Source organism: Pristiophorus japonicus, chromosome 18 (assembly GCF_044704955.1).
Source record: "Pristiophorus japonicus isolate sPriJap1 chromosome 18, sPriJap1.hap1, whole genome shotgun sequence".
Taxonomy (NCBI): domain Eukaryota; kingdom Metazoa; phylum Chordata; class Chondrichthyes; family Pristiophoridae; genus Pristiophorus; species Pristiophorus japonicus.
In genome coordinates this window covers 46,959,350-46,980,893 of record NC_091994.1, presented here as the reverse complement: position 1 = coordinate 46,980,893, position 21,544 = coordinate 46,959,350, and the positions used below count along the sequence as shown (strand labels likewise).

Here is a 21,544-nt window from a genome sequence, read left to right as displayed (position 1 = left end):
ACGACAGCGTGGACAGGCAGCATTCCTTATTTACCAGTTGGAGGTATGGAGCTTCATCATGAACTGCTTGTCTCTGCAAATCAATCAAGCTGGACACTGAACCCTGGATATCTGGTTTTGAGGTAATAGCAGCTGTACCAAGTCTGAGTTTCCTCAGTAGCTACATAATGGGCATCTGCTTTGAGTGTGGCAGAACTGTTCAAGGAACATTGTTTGTGTTGTGCAAGCCACCTTGATGTTCTAGATGTGCAATTCCATAGTTGTGTAAATGCTTATTTATCACCAACTGCTTTATCCATATCCTCATATAAGTGGTTTCACAAAAGTGATTTGGTTCATTTCTTTAGGGTGTTGATTGACATGTCATTGTAGGCCAGAGTTCCCACTCCTTGCAACAGTTTTTCCTTTTTATCTCGAAGCCCACCATGAACCTTGGTTATCTGACCCCGTACTAGGATCAAAGGAAGCCATTCCACCGCATGGTCTGTTTGGAGTTGCGCCTTTCGTGCCACACGTTTAAGCTGCATTGGGGCGAAGAAAAACGAGAAAGACCAGATTATCTTTTGTCCTTTGTCAGTGCAGTCCCTCAGAACTATCCACCACAACCATAGCTACTGATAGATCAACACTTGTGATGGACATTGTTTAAATCAATTCCGACCCTTGCTACAGCTCTGCATAATACTGCACTTGGGGTATATATCATTGTGTTAGACTATTGTTCGAGATGGCATTTGTAAAACAACAGGTTTCTGGCTTAGTCCAACAACAACAGTGCGAAAATAAGCCTGAAAGATCTTTCGAAATTAACTGGAACTGACACTTTGGGATCATCCTTTATACTGCCAGGCAGCACATCATCGATGAAGACCTCAACTAGGATGGATGACAATGGACAACCTTGCCTAGCTCTTTCAAGAGAGAGTTATGTTTCATCAGTCTTCCAGCTACCTTTGTATGGATCTTGGAGCTGGAGTACAGTGAGAGAAATTTCAAGATTTGGTTAAATACTTCTAGCTTTTTCATGAGTGCAGCATGAAAGTCTTATGAAAATCAATGAAAGGATTGCAAGTTGCTTTGACACATTCTGCGATTTCTAATAAAGCGAAAAACTTGCCCAAGAATTCCTGATGAGAAGGCAATCCAGCCTGTTCCTCCTTGATTACATCGTGGGCCTCCAACTTATTTGATACATGTGCTGTAATGACCCTAAGTTACATCTTAAAATCCACTGATGTTGGTTGGAGTCCTCGGTACTTATTGGTATTATTAGGATTTCTTTCTTGTGGAAAGAAGCCATAATTGTGCTCTTAACAGAACCCTGTTTCTCATCTGATGGGCAGCTCCAAAGCTAGCTGCCAATTCTTATTGCTGATCGCTAACCATAACTGTCTCTTCTCCCTGCCTTCTCGCTCACTAGCCAGCAGATTTTAGAAATTAACTGTGAATGCTATTCATGGTTGCTTCTCTACCATTAGCTATGATGCAGTGCCGAGTGCACTTCCTGTCAGAGAACTGATTAATTTAATGCCTTTTATCTGCAACGCCTCCACGCAGCTGGGCCCTTGCAGTTGGCTTTGATGCCACCTAGGGTTCCCAACCCTCCAGCATTGTCTTGGAGTCTCCAGGAATTGAAGATTAATCTCTTGGACACTGCTGTGAGCAACCCAGTAAAAATCATCGGGACATTAAAAATAATTGTGCTTTTTTTTTCATTTCCATCAAACACTTGTTCATTAGTTATAATAAATATTGGAGATGGCAAAAAAGGTGTTTGACTGGGCGGGGAGGTCATGTGATTAAACCTCCAGCAATACACCCAACTAGAATTAGCAAACCCAACGTACTTTTAGTATAATGCTGGCTCCCACTCTCCGAGGATGCTCTCATGGATTTGTTACCAGAACGGACATTGGCTCTGACTCGCAACACTCCTTCAGGCTGTGGAAAAATGATTAGGATCAATTTTTGTGGAATTGGGAGGCCTTGCAGATAAAGCCAGTGGTCTCACTTCACTTCACTTAGGAGATGCCCTAAGCTTCACAGCATGCCCAATTCTGATCAACCTTTAGCAGCTGTTCTCGATTGCTTCAAACGAGGCTTCAAGTATCACGTTTTAGTCCTTCTGCTTTTAATTAACCGCTTTGCTTCCCATCACTGTTGTTCTATTGGAATCCTTGTCTTGAATAGAAACGAAGGAGGGCCAAAAAAAACCTGATCTTGCATCTCTGTTTCCCTCTCCCCACACACACCCTGCCAATGACCCCAGTTCTAAATAAGTGCAATTGTTGGAGTTGGTCAAAGAAATCCTATGAGTTACAGGAATTCTGGAATAATTATTTGTATTCTATCTTGTCGGGTAGAATTCCTTGTAAAAGTAAATTTAGAGTTATTTAAGTACAGAACCACAAATGTGCAGAAGTCCCTAATGGAAAGTCTGCAAATGTGTCTGTATGTCTATCTATCGTCTGTTGATTTTCTTTAAAAAATGCATATTTCATAATGGATTGTAACCAGAGCGCCCCGCAAGGACTGTGAAGTCAAGTGGACTTTACCATCTCCACTTTACTGCCTACAGTGTAATTGAATGCCTCACTGAAATATCAGGCATATTTTGCTTTGATCTTTTGCCAGCGAATAAAACAGCAGAAATAAGTTTATTTGATGTAAAATGGAAGAGATTCAAGTTTATTCCATCAGGGGATGCTGTTGTGTAGGTAATTCTGAAAACTCATCTTGTGTTTGAAGCAGCATCTCTTTCCTCTTCTCTTCTTCCCACCCCCCCCATGGGACTGCACTGCAGTGAATTACGAGAGCTGTAACCATGGAGAGCAAGAGCTCAGTATGCTGAACATCCGTGGGTTTCATTTATATGTGGCATCACTTGAAGTGGCGGGGGAACCACTCTGTAATTTTTTTTTTAAAGATAAGCGATTATCATGCTGATATTTTTGCTCGTTTAGTATAGCAGTGTTCCTGGCCTGTTTCTAGAAGATTATTATTAGGTTTGCGCTGTATTTACCACACCATTGTGCTGCAGCATTAGACCGGACAAAGATAGTCTTTAGATAAAATAAAAACCTTTTATGAATTGCAAACTACGATTGAACATACTGGTCAGTGGCAATTCCCAGAATTGTGTTCCAGGTGTGTGTGACATGCCAGGAGGAAGAGTTCTTTGGCGACTATAAACCCCTTAAAGTAAAATATCAGGGGGTCAAAGTTGAGTTATAGGTTGCCTGGTGAAGGCTATGTTGACAGCTCAGATGTCTTCAACTTCTGTCATTACTTTCATGTTTTGAAGTAATTTACTGCAAGTACCATCGATGTGTTTTTTACAGTTCCGTGAATTGAGACTGAGAGATAGCGGGCTCTCTTTTAACGAAGAGAGTAGTATGTGGTGTACTTTTGACGAAAGGATGCCGAATTCTAAAACCTTTTTGTCCAGGATTGTTTTAATGTTGGAAACCTAGTTATCCAATGATAGCGGCTGAAACTACTCATTCAAGACTTCTGACTAAACTTCTGAACAATACCAAGGTATTTGCAGGAGTGGAATTATCAGATTGTCTGTGCTGCCTGCATTGAATGTTGCCTGCCTGCTGTACACAGTCCTGACTACAAAAGAAATAAAATCCATCTGTTTTATAAAGTGGTGGACATTCACTAACCAGTCAGGCAGATTGTATTTACTGCACTGCAAGGCAATCCATTGCAGAATATAGATTATTGTCTCCTTGTTGAGTACAGGAGTGAATGGGAACATTTCAAGTGTCTTTATCCCGCCTCAGTGCACACGCACAGGTCAGTTCGGTGCACGTGATTGTTACAGCTGTAAATCTCCATTGTTCCATTAGTTTAACGTCATTATGAGGCCAGTTAATTTCACCAAAGAGAAGAGGAATGCTTCAGGATATTGTTGAGACCAAGTGCTTCAGTTAGCACATTGTGATGCAATTGCTGGGGACGGCAGAGAGAAAATAAGAGGCAATTAGTATATCGTGCAACATGTACCGTCCAATATGCAGTGATTGGTTCGACCAATCGGTTATTTAATAATAAATTGTCTGCAAAGTACCAGAGAAATGAGGATAGATGAGATGTTTGTTTCAGGGACCCTACAGGTCTGGAATCCGTTGGAGCAGTTTGGCGACAGGCTGCGTATGTTTTCATGAATAGGAAGGGCACTTCTCCATTTTATGGGCTGTAGGAGAAGCTGATTTGCTTTTGTGGGAAACGAATGCACCGGGGTTTGCCTTGTATTCTGAACGGCATGCCGGGCTTTATTTGTTCGGTGAAATTTCATTGTGGCAACAAAATAAACACCATTATTTTTATGCAGCAGTTAATTTGGCTTGGATGGGGCACAGTTCATATTGGAAGTGTGTATGCCCACACATTTCTGCAGAAGTCTTGCATCTCATTCTCTTGGCTTACATTTGCTGGGTCTTGTCCCGTTGACTGCAGTTTTTTTGTAGTGGCCAGTGCATGTCGTGCTAACAAGTAGATTTTTAGGCTACAAACCTAGGGCACAGATGCACCATGTAAGTCATGCAGAGTAGGGAAGTCCCAAGGTTGATTCTTACTATTTGCTATGAAAAATCACAGACAATCTTTGTAGATTGTTTCAAGAAGCTGTACATTTTTAGTAACCCTCCACCCCGAGATCATATTGATCATAATGCAAGTATTGACTGCAGTGCAAGGCTGTGGCAGTTATAGGTTATCCTGCAGGTTATTGAAGTGCTGAAAGTGTGAAATAATATTCAAAAGCATTCCATTTCCCAATTATGCCATGAAAGTTGCACATCTATTTGTGTGCAATTTGGGACTAAATCAAATAAATCCTGGTGGGGAGAAGCATTCATCTATTTTGGCAACTTGCTTAAGCACTCTCCTCCTGTGATGTCAGCTGGCAGAAGCTGGTTTTGATTTTGTACTGATAATGACACCTAGAAAGGGCACTAGCTTACTAATAGAATTGCCTTTGTCGCTTTGAGGGATGGTTATGCTGTGTGCAATGCTTTGATTGCACTTAACAAATGCATCAAGCTCTTTTGGGTCAAGTGCAGCATGGATCAAATACATTGGATGGCTCTTCTGTATATGTCACTTGGCCATTACCACTCAAATCCACCCCTGGGCGAGCACTTTTAGTTGTGACCATCCCATTTTTCCACATACTTTCCTCGTGGTCCTTTCATGGTTAGTGAACTTGGACCAATCAGTATCTGGGTTAAAGCAAGTTGTTGGCACAAGGGTGACCATTGCAAAACAGGTGGCTATATCCTAAAATAATTTCATTTACAGTAATTGAAGAATAGGATTCTTTGTGTCTAGACTGGCTTCACAAAATGTCCCAATAAAAGAAGTGTTCGGCTTTGGATTTACTGTGTCACCCAATCTGGACAGGCTACTATTAATCTCTAAATAGTGGAATTTTGATGGGAGAAAAATACTTCAGTATTTAACAAGATACTACTGTCTTCATCTGAAGCGCATAAGGAACTGTCAGGATGTTTTTTTTAAGCAAATGGGTTGTGCTTAACGAGTCTATTTGGAATTCTTTTGAGAAGGTAATTAAATCAGTGGGTGAGGGCTATTTAGTGAATATAGTTTATTTACTCATTCAGTAGGCATTTGATAAAATTCTGCACGTGAGGGTTTAAAGAAGATGGTGGCATTTGCAATGATTGGTAAATTAGTTAGTTGCATTGAAAATTAGCCTGGTGATAGAAAGTGTAAATGGACTGGGCGGTGGTAACATCGTAACAGAGTAACCATTTCAGGCAGGGGAAGACCTTCAGCCCATCTAGCCGACCTATCCACAGTATTCCCGTGGTGCATTTCGAATAACTGAATCCCATTTGTTGACCAGAACCTGTCTAGTTTCTTCTTGAAGCTATTTTTTTGTGTCATCAGCTGTGCTAATGATTTGTTCCAAATACTTACCACTCTTAGTAAAAAGTTCCTCGTGTGTTTCTTTTGTCCTTAATTTATAAATATGACCCGTGCTTAAATTCTGTACATGGCAACAAAAAAAAAGCTTACCTGGGTACAATTTGTGCAAACTTTCCATAAATTCAAACACTTATCACGTACCCTCTCAGTCTTGTCTTGTCTTGTGAGAGCAAAGCCTCCATTTGTCTAGGAAAAGGTAGCTGTCTGTGTTCACTGGAGCTTTCAGAATTCATAAACTGCGGTGATGCGGGGTGAAATTAATAATTTGGTTGCATACGAACAGGATTTGGCCATTCAACCCCTCAAGCCTATTCTGCCACTCAATTAGATCATGGCTGATCGATATCTTAATTCCATTTACCCCACTTTGCTCCATATTCCTTGATACCCAACAAAAAATGATCAGTCTCAGTCAGGAGAATTTCATTTATCCAACATCCCCATAACCTTTTGGGGAAGAGAGTTCCTGATTTCTACAACACTTCCTGATGCCACGCCTCATGGCCTAGCTCTAATTTTAAGATTGTGATCGTTGGGTACTTGATGGCATTCAGAGCAACTTGGACTTTAATGAGGACAAGCGTGAGGTAATACATGCCTGTCAGGGAAACATTTACACAATGAATGGATGACCATTGGTGAAGATGGAGAAGAGTTAACTGTGATATTTGACAATTCAGTAGAAGTATCTAGTCCGCTGCAAACTGTTATGAACACGATTAACCAAACACTGATGGATCATGAGTATTTAATTGAGTTACTGTCCTAATCCTGTACAGGTCACTTTTATAATGTTTGTGATCAGTCTATCTTCAAAGGTTCATTGATGCATTGGAGTGGTCTTGGAGAAAAGTGATGAGAATGGTTGATTTGTTTTCATTTGAAGAAGGTTGAGAGGGAACATCACCCATGTCTTCAAAATGCTAAGAGATAGATCAACATTTTGGGTTATTCAACTTCAACTGTGATTGCAGAACCAAAGGGCACAAAGATAAAATTGGTGAGCTTCAAGCAAGAGATTCCACCCTGATCCCATAATCTATAATAGACTGCCATTAAATTTTTAATCAGGTCTCTGTATTATGGACAACTATGTATCTGAGCTCTGTCACTCCAGAGGATGATGGTGATTATACTTATTTGTTGATGGTATCATTTTATTTTGACATGTAAAAATGCCTTAGAGATTGGCCCAATCCCATCTGCATTCCAGCCAGTTAATCATCATAGGTTCTCTTGATTAACCGTGAACTTACTCCAAAGGCTTTATGTCTCTTTCTGTTGAAACCCATTGAAAAAAAAATTATTCCCAGCTCCAAAATAGACAGTTAGAGGCATGAAGAGAAAGAAAGAAAGTAAGCAAAAGATTTTTGTTAGAAAAGGATTAGAATCAATAGGAAAAAATACATTTATTGAAAGTTTAAAAATTAGAACGGTTACTGAATGGGAAATGAGAGTAAATTGGGGATGGGAAGCACCAATAAGGGCAAGACAAATTGAATCATTAGAATGACAAATAAAGTGATGTGTTTGTAGTTTAAGTTAGTATTACCCTGTACATGAATGGGTACTACTGATATAATGAGTAGCTTTTTTTAAACCATATTGACATTGTAGTGCAAGTTGAAAACTTAAAAAACCTCCCAACCCAGGAAGCCAGCATCCTCGGAGTTAATTCCTTCAGAAGGAATTGATTAAGACGACGAGGTTTAGTATAGAATTTGTCAACCAAATACTTTTAGGGGTGAGAGATATTTTGCAGAGCTTTATCTTCTTGGGACTTTTACCTGTGATTATTTACTGCCCTCAGGAGATTAATTAACCACCGATGAGAGAGCTCATTTCTGCAGTGCCTGCTCCACTGGACTGCAGTTATCTCATTGAGCAGCTGGAATCCCCAATATCATGCTCAAAAAAAGCCTCTGAATATTGCCTGGTTACTTCTTTGACATAACCAGCTCAATGCTTAATGTCCCAAGACTTGACTTGTTGAAAACTAGCTCTAAGGCTGACTTTTCAATTAATAGAGTAGATTTTTATCTGTATGGGTCTCAACTCAGGAAGGTTAGGTCTGTTATAACCAGAGAATTGTTCTGGTTTTGTCCTTGCTGGCTGACTAGTATTGGTAATTTCTTGTAGAGTTATGCATTGAGAAAGATGTTAAGTAAAGAAAAGAAGAATTAAAGCAAAACTGTAAACTGCAGATCAATAATTTAAGTCTTTTGGTGATGATGACAATCTGACAATATTAGTAGTCTGCTAAAAGACGTCTCTATTTGCACTATCTTCTTCCTTGCTGTCTTCCACAATAAAAACATAGCTGTTGTCTGCAGTACTTATCAGTAAATGTGGAGGGCTTAACTGGCAGACAAATAGATTGTATAATTCCAATAGCTCCAGATGTTTCAGAGCTAGGTCTCTTTCGGAGCATGTTTACTCACTGGTTTTGTGCTGCAAGCAATTGCAGTGACATCAAGCTGTGTACATGCAGGGAAAAGGTCGGACTCTTCAGTGGGTTATGTATTGATTTGCCCCCGACTGGTGAAAACTGTGGGATGACACAAGATTGAAATTGCCATTTCAGTGTGTGTTTCTGCTGGGTAAATTTGTGCTTCCCTTGCATGAATGAAGTTAATGTGAATCCTTCCCTGGTGCTGATATATTTATCACTGGTGTCTTAATGTGCTGAATCAGTGAAACAGGACTATAATGACCTTTTGGGTGGAGTTGAGATGGTCTTCATTGGTGGTTGATCTCTCAATACAGGTTCAGGTTTCAACCACTAATATACAACAGCTATTAGTCGTTTCCTTACACATGAGGTTTCTTGTAATTCTGTGCTGTTGCGGCAAGATCTGGGGTAGTCAACACCAGCGAAGGTTGCTGGAGATGGTTAGGTTATGTCATTGATTTATTCCCTGTACATCTCTGTTCACTACATTTTGAACAGTATTGGAATGCTGTATCAGATGTTTCAAATTAGTACCAGTTCCATTCTTAATGGACAGCTTCAGTTTTAGCAAGGATTTATATGGTTCCAAACTACGACACAATCCTGTGATGCAAGTGTAGAGAAGAGCAGTATAAATTTTTTCTTTAACCAATTTTCTACCTGCTCATTTCCTCCTAGTGTATGAATAAACGGGTCCTTTTCAGAATGGCAGGCAGTGACTAGTGGGGTACTGCAAGTTCAATGCTGGGACCCCAGCTCTTTACAATATACATTAATGATTTAGACAAAGGAATTGAATGTAATATCTCCAAGTTTGCAGATGACACTAAGCTGAGTGGCAGTGTGAGCTGTGAAGAGGGTGCTAAAAGGCTGCAGGGTGACTTGGACAGGTTAGGTGAGTGGACAAATGCATGGCAGATGCACTATAATCTAGATCAATGTGAGGTTATCCACTTTGGTGGCAAAAACAGGAAGGCAGAATATTATCTGAATGGTGACAGGTTAGGAAAAGGGGAGGTGCAACGAGACCTGTGTGTCATGCTACATCAGTCATTGAAAGTTGGCATGCAGGTACAGCAGGTGGTAAAGGCGGCAAATGGCATGTTGGCCTTCATAGCGAGAGGATTTGAGTATGGGAGCAGGGAGGTCTTACTGCAATTGTACAGGGCCTTGGTGAGGCCACACCTTGAATATTGTGTACAGTTTTGGTCTCCTAATCTGAGGAAGGACATTCTTGCTATTGAGGGAGTGTAGCAAAGGTTCACCAGACTGATTCCCGGGATGGCAGGACTGACATATGAAGAAAGATTGGATCGACTAGGCTTATATTCATTGGAATTTAGAAGAATGAGAAGGGATCTCATAGAAACATATAAAATTCTGACGGGATTGGACAGGTTAGATGCAGGAAGAAAGTTCCCGATGTTGGGGAAGTCCAAAACCAGAGGTCACAGTCTAAGGATAAGGGGTAAGCCATTTAAGACCGAGATGAGCAGAAATGTCTTCACTCAGAATTGTGAACCTGTGGAATTCTCGACCACAGAAAGTTGTTGAGGCCAGTTTGTTGGATATATTCAAAAGGGAGTTAGATGTGGCCCTTACGGCTAAAGGGATCAAGGGGTATGGAGAGAAAGCAGGAATGGGGTACTAATGTTGCATGATCAGCCATGATCATATTGAATGGCGGTGCAGGCTCGAAGGGCCGAATGGCCTACTGCACCTATTTTCTATGTTTTCTTTTCTAAAGACATTGACTCCTTGATGTAATATGGTTCATAGGCATCAATTATCCTCGGGTACATCACACAAGTGACTTTTTTTGTATGTTGAGGCGCTGAGTACTGCCAACTTATTCAGCTGCGTGGCATCATGGTTGAGACCACTTGTGCTGCCTTGCAAAGACCTCTTAACTTTGCATAGACTTTGGAATGGATCAATTCTCAGTGGCTCAATGCCTAAACCTACTGAGCCATTGGAAAAACTCTTTACAGTGTCTTTAATATGATACAAATGACTAGAATCATAGAATTGTTGCAGCACAGTAGGAGGCCATTCGGCCCATCGCGCCCATGACGGCTCTCTGCAAGAGCACTTCAGCTTGTCCCAATCCCCTGTCCTTTCCCCGTAGCCCTGCAATTGTTTTTTCTTCAGGCACTTGTCTAATTCCCTTTTGAAAGCCACGATTGACTCTGCCTCCACCACCCTTTCTGTACATTCCATATCCTAACCACTACTATGGCATTTGAATCTTGATTTAAGGAATGTTAAAAATGGCAATGAAAATGTATAATACATAGATGACCTAGAAGAGGGGACAGAGCGTAGTGCAACAAAATTTGCAGATGACACTAAGATTAGTGGGAAAGCGGGTTGTGTAGAGGACTTAGAGAGGCTGCAAGGAGATTTGGATAGGTTAAGCGAATGGGCTAAGGTTTGGCAGATGGAATACAATGTCGGAAAGTGTGAGGTCATCCATCTTGGGGGAAAAAAAACAGTAAACGGGAATATTATTTGAATGGGGAGAAATTACAACATGCTGTGGTGCAGAGGGACCTGGGGGTCCTTGTGCATGAAACTCTTTTTGGGTACACTAGCTCCTTCGAGCCGGAATTGAACCAGCGACCTAAGGATGACTTTGTTGAGTATTCCACGACAGTCCTCCGCTCTACCAACTGAGCTATCGAAGGGAAGCGGCTCCTTGTGCATGAATCCTAAAAAGGTTAGTTTGCAGGTGCAGCAGGTAATCAGGAAGGCAAATGGAATGTTGGCCTTCATTGCGAGAGGGATGGAGTACAAAAGCAGGGAGGTCTTGCTGCAACTGTATAAGGTATTGGTAAGGCCGCACCTGGAGTACTGTGTGCAGTTTTGGTCACCTTACTTAAGGAAGGATATACTAGCTTTGGAAGGGGTACAGAGACGATTCACTAGGCTGATTCCAGAAATGAGGGGGTTACCTTATGATGATAGATTGAGTAGACTGGGTCTTTACTCGTTGGAGTTGAGAAGGATGAGGGGTGATCTTATAGAAACATTTAAAATCATGAAAGGGATAGACAAGATAGAGGCAGAGAGGTTGTTTCCACTGGTCGGGGAGACCAGAACTAGGGGGCACAGCCTCAAAATACGGGGGAGCCAATTTAAAACCGAGTTGAGAAAGAATTTCTTCTCCCAGAGGGTTGTGAATCTGTGGAATTCTCTGCCCAGGGAAGCAGTTGAGGCTAGCTCATTGAATGTTTTCAAGTCAAAGATAGATAGATTTTTAACCAATAAGGGAATTAAGGGTTACGGGGAGAGGGCGGGTAAGTGGAGCTGAGTCCACGACAAGATCAGCCATGATCTTATTGAATGGCGGAGCAGGCTCGAGGGGCTAGATGGCCTACTCCTGTTCCTAATTCTTATGTTCTTATTATAATGTGCAGTAAAGTAGATTATTAAGACAACAAACTAGCATTTATAGAATGTACAGCACAGAAACCGGCTACATGATCCAACTGGTCCATGCTGGTATTTATGCTCCACATGAGCCTCCTCCCACCCTACTTCATCTAACCCCACCAACACATCCTTCTATTCCTTTCTCCCTCATGTATTTACCTGGCTTCTCTTTAAATGCATCTATTGCAACTACTCTGGGTGGTAGTAACTTGGGGCCCAAGTTTGCCCGCCCTGTTAAAACGGCGCATCTCCGTGAGGTGCGGCGACTTTGTCGAAGAAAAACCGCGCCGAAAACTTACCTCGATATTCTCTACGTTCCTCGGAATGTTGCAGGCCGTGGCGTGGCGCAGCGCAAGCGGGGGGGCGGAGCCAGGTCCCGGCGCTGAAAGCAGTGTCGGGACCTCGGCACATGCACATTAGAGTGTGCGCGCATGTGCAGTAGCTCCTCGCCCCCAGAATCTGTGCATGTGTTGCAGGCTGTGTGGGAGGGGCCCAAAGCACGCAGCCCTGGCCGAATGGGCTCCCTCATCGGCAGCCCGCTGCCGTATCCAGCCACACCAGTAAAAGGAGATCTGAGATAACCAGAACCCCAGCAGGTTGTCAGTGAAATCTGCAGCTGGTTAGTATGCTGGTGACTTTGTTTTTATTTGTTATTGATTGATTGCTTATTACTTTGGTCTTGGTGCTTCAGGGGCAGGGTTCCTTCTATTTTTTATTAATTCATTGCTTATTACTTTGTGTTTTGTTTAGTGCTTTGTAAGTCTTCGTGTATTGAATGCTTATTTTTGTGCTTTGTTTAGTGCTTGGTGGTTTAAATGTACTTATGCTTCTTTAATGTTGTGAAGGTGTTTAGTGCTTTGGAAGGTCCTCTCACTTCTCTTTCCCAACCCCCCCCCCCCCAAAATCTCTGGCTACCTGCGCTGATTTTTTAGCCCACTGCAAGGTTTTTCTGTGCAGCTACAAGTGGCCACATACGTTGGCCTGTTAGTTTGGAGTAACTTTTAGCTGTCTAAACTTGCTTAAATGGCCAAAACAGGCGTAAATGGCTGTTAATGCCCCCTTTTGGAAAAAAAAACGAAACTTTAAAAAAAGCGTAACTGACTCACTTACACTGGAGCAAATTAAATGGGCGGAATTGCGATTTTTAAGATACTCCAAAAAAAAATCTAGTTATTCCAAAAAAAAACGGAGCAACTCCTGGGGAAACTTGGACCCATAGTATCTTTCAAGATCTCAGGATGTCCCAAAGTGCTTCATAACCAACTAAGTACCATTGAAACATCATCCGATGCAGGGAATTTGTTTTAAATGTCAAGCTTTAAATAACTAGATATAAGGCCCCACTTGGTTTATTTGTAGCTCATAGCTCAAACTTGCTGCCCCTGAAAACTCCACATGGGAGCACTTCAGTTTGGTGTTGCCTAATTATAATCCTGTTCTGCGGAGGCAGAATTGAACACCAACATTCTTTCTCCTTTCACTCACAAATTAGTGCTCTATCATCCAATGGGGCTAATAGTCCCTTTGGACTCTAACTTTGCGAATGTTATGCCATGATCACTTTCTTGGTCAGGTCACGCTTGTCACCCATGGGCCTTATTTGAGTTGCAGCTTACCGATCGGGGTATGTAGGAATTCCAATTTTCAGTTTACACGAGCTTTGTTGGCAAAGTGAACATCTGCTCCAAACTTTTGTGTCTGTACATATTGTAATGACTGCACTACAAACACTGGGTTGCTGATCTTGTGTGCTCCTCAGCTGCTGAGAAAATTGACTTTTCATGGGGAAAAAAGGTAAATGTTTTTTCTATGAAGTGCTCCTCCTGGACTTGAAATGTCAACGTGATTCACTTTAGTATCACTCTTGCCTCGGAGTCAAAAGGTTGTAGGTCAAGCTCCACAGTGCACATAATCTAGGCTGACGTTAAACAATTCTGGGGCTTTAGAACATAGTTTTTATTATCATTTTCTTTTGAAGGCCTGTGGATACTTAGTTTGCCAGTATTGTGTTTTGGTGCGGGTAGTGGGGCAGTAGTTTTTTTGTACCATGTTGTGGTGTCAGTAAAGGGAAAGGCTGTGGTAACTAAATTTTTCTGAAGGTTAGTTAATGGAATGCTGTTCTAGGTGACAGATTTATGACAAGCTTGCCAGTACTTCCTAAGATATTTGTGCGACAGACTGGCTCAGAATCTGCTGCCTCATATAATCCTTTTCTTTATAGCTTACATTTTCTGTTAGGGCTTAATAAATTTCTGTTAGTGTTTTGACTATTATCAAATATGGTTATAAACGACAGTCCCCATTCTCATTATTAGCTGGCCATCCACCTGAGTCTGGATTTTAGTACCGAACAGATTTCTGTTTAGTGAAATTACTACATGCACTTGATTGTGGCGTGATTCATTTAAGGAAATGATGTATTGACAAAGTAGTTGTGTTCTCTCAGCTTGATAAATGACAATGGGAAAGCTATTAATAAGATGTTTCAGCTTCATATACTACAGTCATTTATGAATCAATATTCTAAGCGTTAAGCCAGTCCTTCAAGGATTATTGGAGATGGCAGAAATGCAAAATAAAATGATCTGATAGTCCTTACTTGAAAGCATTACTGGCTGATTAGAGAGAGATCGTATGCGCATGCATGCACGGTTCAGCCTCTGGATGGGCACAGAATTGTGCATGTAATTCAGAAATTCAGCAATTGAGACAACAAAATGGCTGAACGAGTCTCTCTGCAGATTACTAGTCTAAAGTAGCCACTCACATTTCAGTAAAGATTACAAGGTGGGCATATGAAATTGTGTCCATTCGAAGTGTGGGAAAAAACACTTACAACTATACATTTCAGAATGGGCTTGTGTCTAGAGAGAGCATTTCTGGAGCTGTATAACACTAGAGTGAAGTATTGATGGAGATGGGGACAATTTGAGGCGATAAATTAAGGCTATCATACAAGAACTGCTTTGTACAACATGCAGATTTGCTAGGCTAAGTATGGTTTCCCAATGGGGTAATGGCACGAATCTGTTCAATTAGCTTTGTGACGACAACTGAAGTCCCGGTACCAGCAGAAATTTGTTATTCATGAAGCTTCACTTGTTTATCCATTCCTTTCAAATCTACTAAGTTTAAAATGCAGCAGACAGTACAAATGGCATAAAGCAAGGTGCTCAGTCAAGTTACAGTCCTTGTGTGTGAGGAAAATAGCCATTGAATCTGTTGGCCGTTCAGTTGAAGTGTCCTGATCTTGAGAGTGATGATTCCAGCCTTGACTTAATTCTTCCATTTCCTTAATTGGATGAGCTTCTGAAATTCTAGGTTAAATTATTTTTTATGGGGAGGAATATTTTGAGGGGGAAAAAAATACACAGATGGTATAGCAGTCTGCTGCCTGTATCCTAACTCACACCAAGTCCCGTTCACCCATCACCCCTGAGCTTGCAGACCGACATTGACTCCCAGTCCGCAATGTCTTGTGTAATGTCTTGTGTAATGTCTGTAAGCTTTCTAATGTTTGTAGCTTCACACTGTGGATGTGGACGTATTGTGTACTGCAAGTACAGGGTTAATAATAAACAGAACCAGGCAGATTTCCGGAGACTTCCGAGAGAGCTGCCTGCCATGTTAGGAAGCTGTGTGTGCTGTGCTCTGTGAATATATCACATTTTGATTTTAAAATTCTCATTCTTGTTTTTAAATCCCTCCATGGCCTCGCCTCTCTCGATCTCTGTAATCTCCTCCAGCCCTACAACTCGGAGATATCTTCGCTCCTTCAATTCTGGCCTCTTGTGCATCCCTGATTTTCTTCGCTCCACCATTGGTGGCCATGCCTTCAGCTGTCTGGGCCCTAAGCTCTGGCATTCCGTCCCTAAAGCTCTTCGCCTCTCCTCCTATAAAACTTTCCTTAAAACCTACCTATTTGACCAAGCTTTTAGTCACCTATCCTAATATCGCTAAGTGGCTGTGTCAAATGTAGTTTGATAACCGCTCCTGTAAAGTGCCTTGGGGTGTTTTACTATGTTAAAGGTGCTATATAAATGCAAGTTGTTGGTGTTGAATAGTGTCAGATTGTGGAGGTAAACAAAGTGCAAAACAATTGAATCCGGTAGTGTTTGTTGATTTGGAGCCTTGATTCCAGACCTTGAATTGTGGCATCTATGTTGAGGTTCAAAGTTGAGCGCACGGTATCTTAGCAGGAAACTCGCAAAGAAGGAACCCCTACTGAAATTATAAAATAAGAAGTGTCTTTGTTGGTTTGTGAAGATGTCAGTTGTTCCGATTGTGCCAGCTTCGTCGAGGGTTAAAGAAAGAAAGACTTGCATTTATATAGCCTTTCATGGCCTCGGGACTTCCCAAAGCACTTTACAGCCAATGAAGTACTTTTGAAGTGTAGCCACTTGCTGCTGCATTTCCGACATTTCCTATCAGTGCCCCATTCCTGCTTTCTCTCCATACCCCTTGATCCCTTTAGCCGTAAGGGCCACATCTAACTCCCTTTTGAATATATCTAATGAACTGGCCTCAACAACTTTCTGTGGTAGAGAATTCCACAGGTTCACAATTCTGAGTGAAGAAGTTTCTCCTCATCTCGGTCCTAAATGGCTTACCCCTTATCTTTAGTCTGTGACCCCTGGTTCTAGACTTTCCCAACATCGGGAACATTCTTCCTGCATCTAACCTGTCCAGTCCCGTCGGAATTTTATGTTTCTATGAGATCCCCTCTCATTCTTCTAAATTCCAGTGAATATAAGCCTAGTCGATCCAGTCTTTCTTCATATGTCAGTCCTGCCATCCCAGAAATCAGTCTGGTGAACCTTCGCTGCACTCTCTCAATAGTAAGAATGTCCTTCCTCAGATTAGGAGACCAAAACTGCGCACAATATTCAAGGTGTGGCCTCGCCAAGGCCCTGTACAACTGCAGTAAGACCTCCCTGCTCCTATACTCGCAAATCCCCTCGCTATGAAGGCCAACATGCCATTTGCCGCCTTCACCTTCTGTTGTACCTGCATGCCAGCTTTCAATGACTGGTGTACCATGACACTCGGGTCTCGTTGCACCTCCCCTTTTCCTAATCTGTCACCATTCAGATAATATTCTGCCTTCCTGTTTTTGCCACCAAAGTGGATAACCTCAGATTAATCTACATTATACTGCATCTGCCATGCACTTGCCCACTCACCTAACCTGTCCAAGTCATCCTGCAGCCTCTCAGCATCCTCCTCACAGCTCACAATGCCACCCAGCTTAGTGTCATCTGCAAACTTGGAGATATTACATTCAATTCCTTCGTCTAAATCATTAATGTATATTGTAAATAGCTGGGGTCCCAGCACTGAACCTTGCGGTACCCCACTAGTCACTGCCTGCCATTCTGAAAAGGACCCGTTTATTCTTACTCTTTGGCTTCCTGTCTGCCAACCAGTTCTCTCTCCATGTCAATACATTACCCCCAATACCATGTGCTTTAATCTTGCACACTAATCTCTTGTGTGGGACCTTGTCAGAGGCCTTTTGAAGGTCCAAATACATCATATCCACTAGTTCTCCCTTGTCCACTTTACATCCTCAAAACGTTCTAGAAGATTTGTCGAGCATGATTTCCCTTTCATAAATCCATGCTGACTTGGACCGATCCTGTCACTGCTTTCCAAATGCGTTGCTACTCCATCTTTACTAATCGATTCCAACATTTTCCCCACTACTGATGTCTGGTTAACCGGTCTATAATTTGCTGTTTTCTCTCCCTCCTTTTTTAAAAAGTGGGGCTACATTAGCTACCCTCCAATCCATAGGAACTAAACCAGAGTCTATAGAATGTTGGAAAATAACCACCAATGCATCCACTTGTCTCGGGCCACTTCCTTAAGTACTCTGGGATGCAGACCATCAGGCCCTGAGGATTTATCAGCCTTCAATCCCATAAATTTCTCGAACACCATTTCCTGACTAATAAGGATTTCCTTCAGTTCCTCCTTCTCGCTAGACCCTCGGTCCCCCAGTATTTCTGAAATTTTATTTATGTCTTCCTTAGTGAAGACAGAACCGAATTATTTGCTCAATTGGTCTGCCATTTCTTTGATCCCCATTATAAATTCACCTGATTCTGACTGCAAGGGACTTTTGTTTGCCTTCACTAATCTTTTTCTTTTCACATATCTATAGAAGCTTTTGCAGTCAGTTTTTATATTCCCTGCAAGCTTACTCTCATACTCTATTTTCCCCCTCCTAATTAAACCCTTTGTCATCCTCTGCTGAATTCTAAATTTCTCCCAGCCCTCAAGTTTGCTGCTTTTTCTGGTCAATTTATATGCCTCTTCCATGGATTTAACACTATCCCTAATTCCCCTTGTTCGCTGCGGTTGAGTCACCTTCCCAGTTTTATTTTTACGCCAGACAGGGATGTACAATTGTTGAAATTCATCCATGTGATCTTTAAATGTCTGCTATTGCCTATCCACTGTCAACCCTTTAAGTATTATTTGCCAGTCTATCCTAGCCAATTCACATCTCATATGGTCGAAGTTCCCCTAGTCTTTGAATTAACTGTGTCACTCTCCATCTTAATGAAGAATTCTACCAAATTATGGTCACTCTTCCCTAAAGGGCCTCGCACAACAAAATTGCTAATTAATCCTCTCTCATTACACGATACCCAGTCGAGAATGGCCAGTTCTCTAGTTGGTTCCTCGACATATTGGTCTCGAAAATCATCTCTTATACACTCCAGGAAATCCTCCTCCACCGTATTGCTATCAGTTTGGTTAGCCCAATCTATTTGTAGATTAAAGACGCCGATGATAACTATTGCACACATCCCTAATTTCCTGTTTGATGCCATCCCCAACCTCACTACTACTGTTTGGTGGTCTGTACACAATTCCCACCAGCGTTTTCTGCCCTTTGGTGTTCCGCAGCTCTACCCATACAGATTCCACATCATCCAAGCTAATGTCCTTCCTTACTATTGCCTTAATCTCCTCTTTAACCAGCAACACTACCCCACCTCCTTTTCATTTCTGTCTATCCTTCCTGAATATTGAATACCCCAGCCTTGGCCACCCTGGAGCCATGTCTCTGTAATCCCAAATACATCATATCCGTTAACAGCTTTCTGCAGTTAATTCATCCCCCTTATAATGAATGCTCCTCGCATTGAGAGAGACAACCTTCAGGCTTGTTTTTTTTAAACACTCCTTGTTTGTCACAAGTGCAACGGACATGCATAACTGGGATCCAGGCAAGGGAGCTCTGGCGCTGGGTTAGCCCTGTCTCAATCCTGCATTTGTTTGTTAGGTTAGTGTTTAATAGCTTGATTCCTGATGTATGGCAGAAGCTGAAAAAACTGGTAACGCTGCTGATCATTGTCTCTGTCTCTGTCTCTGTCTTTGTCCCTGTCTCTGTCTTTTCTCCATTATTTCTCTGCCTAGTTTTAAAAAATTTGTTCTTGAGATGTGGGCAATCCTGGCAAGGCTTCATTTATTGACCATCGCTAATTGCCATGTAACAGTATTGGTGCTGGTCAGTTTTCTTGCACAGTGTCTACATCACAGGAGAAGGAATTTTGGCCTAACTGATCTATACCTTTTGTTTATACTCCACACGAGTCTTCTCCCACTCTAATTACTTCTTCCCATGCTGCCCTGTGTATCCCTCTATTTCCTTTTCCCTCATGCATCAAGCCTCCCCTTAAATGTGTCAGTGCTCTCTGCTTCACTCACTTCATGTGGCAGCGTGTTCCACATTCTCGCCACTCTCTAAAGAAATTCTTTATTTGATCTGTAGTCCTTGTGATGACGATCCCACGATGGTGGTAGGTTGGGAATTCTAAGATTTGGACCCAGTAACGATGAAGGAACAGCGATATGTGCCCTAATTTGTGATTTTTGTTGTGATCCAATGCATCTGTTCTTCAGCCCATTGATCAAGTCCTTGTATTTTTATGTTCAAGACTAAACTCACCCCCTCATTCTGTGGTTGAGAGGACAACCGGGCAGTAATTAGGAAATGTGCAGTTGTGGGCCTGGAGGCAGAATGGAAAGAGCTTTTCAAATCATCTGCTGTGCAATTCCTGGGGCGGCTTGATGCTGACACTGTGCCTGAAATAGGGATCTGTTAATGTTCCACACCTTGAAAAGTAGAAAATTCACATGAGGGGACAAAAAAACACTTTCTCGATTGCAGAAATGTTCCTTAATTGTCATAGCCATCATGAGACTTTGAAAAAATGAGGGATTGTTTTAACAACCAAAAATATTTATGCAAATGTATTTACACATTTAAAAAAAATGATCAGAGCAGATTATAGGATTGCATCTGAGTGGAAGCACATTCAGTAGTAACTTTCAAAAGGGAATTGGATATATACTTGAAAAGGAAACGATTGCAGGGCTATGGAAGAAGAAAATGGGAATGGGACTGATTGGATAGCTCATTCAAAGAGCCTACATAGGTACAATGGGCCAAATGGTCACCACCTGTGCTGTAAGATTCATTGATGTGATCGTAATTGACAGTCACATGACATTTTTGTCCGATGGTGCCACAAAACTAAAGAATGTTGAAAATGGAGATGTCACGCAGCTCGCTGAGGGCAATTTTGGAGTTGGGTTGAATGGAATGACGGAGTAATGGAGAGAACCACTGATAAACATTTGACCCCTGTCATTCTAATATTGTCTGATGCAGTCACTGTGCACATTGGAGGAACACTGTCTTCCACACTGCCCATCATCCTTCCATTCAGGAGCACACATACTTACTCTTGGCAATGATAATCAAAAGATGCATTATTTTCTCTTGCAAGTGTTAAAAATGAACAGAATCAATTAAAAGATTAAGAGTTGTGTTTTATTTAACAGATGTTAGCTATCTGTGTGGATTCATTTGTGGCTTGAAGTTATTTGTAACATGCAGGTGACCTGTACTTCATCATCTTAGCTTTTTTATTATGCATTCAGCTATGCTTTGGCAAATCCATTAATCACTTTAGATCTAGTCAGACTTTTGCAAAAGGTTAACACTTAAATTCACTTGTTTGTGTTGGGGAGTGGGGTGGGATGGTTGGTGGGGCTTGTTTCTCTGACTGTAATGTGTGTTCTCGGAACAGTCATGAATGAGAGCTGGGAGAACATAAATAATCTCTCTGCTAAATATTTTGACCACTACTTTTTGTTATCCTAAAGTTTTTGTTGTATTGAAATTTATTCTGCATCCATTCAGGTACGTATTAAAGGAATACTCCATGCTACAACTAGATTTACTACCCATTTAAACTTACGGACATTTTTTTCCTTGGCTTTTATAGAACTGTAATGTTAGAATGAAGCTAATCTCTGTTTCCTTTTGGATTCAGAATTATTTGTGTGCACTTGCTTGATTCAAGTTCCCCATTCATGTCCTACAGGTCAAGTGACCGATTAAAGATAGATATTTAAGTGGGAGCTGTTTCCTGCTAGGTTCTCATTGTTGCACTGTTGTGGTAGTTACTGCATAGCCTTGTTTACTGACACTCATCGGTGTAAATGTTCATGGAGGGTGGTGAACTTAATTTATTTTATCTTTCCACCAGGAGAGATTGTTCTGCATTTTAAAACCTTTCCCTTGGGTGCTATTACCTGCAGTGTGATTATTTTTGAGGTGCTGGGGTGGAAAAGGAGAATGCAATTGCTTTGATGCATCATGTTTAAGATGGT

The 21,544-nt window shown here is 41.6% G+C and overlaps 1 protein-coding gene and 1 non-coding gene across 5 annotated transcripts in view; one reads left to right on the top strand and one right to left on the bottom strand.

Moving 5' to 3' along the window:
- kdm4b (lysine (K)-specific demethylase 4B) overlaps positions 1–21,544 on the top strand; it is a 555,684-nt gene that overhangs the window by 139,917 nt on the left and 394,223 nt on the right. The window lies entirely within an intron of this gene.
- Positions 11,009–11,100, bottom strand: trnad-guc (transfer RNA aspartic acid (anticodon GUC)). Its single transcript is given in 2 exon segments — positions 11,009–11,044; positions 11,064–11,100. It is a non-coding gene; the product is annotated as a tRNA-Asp (tRNA).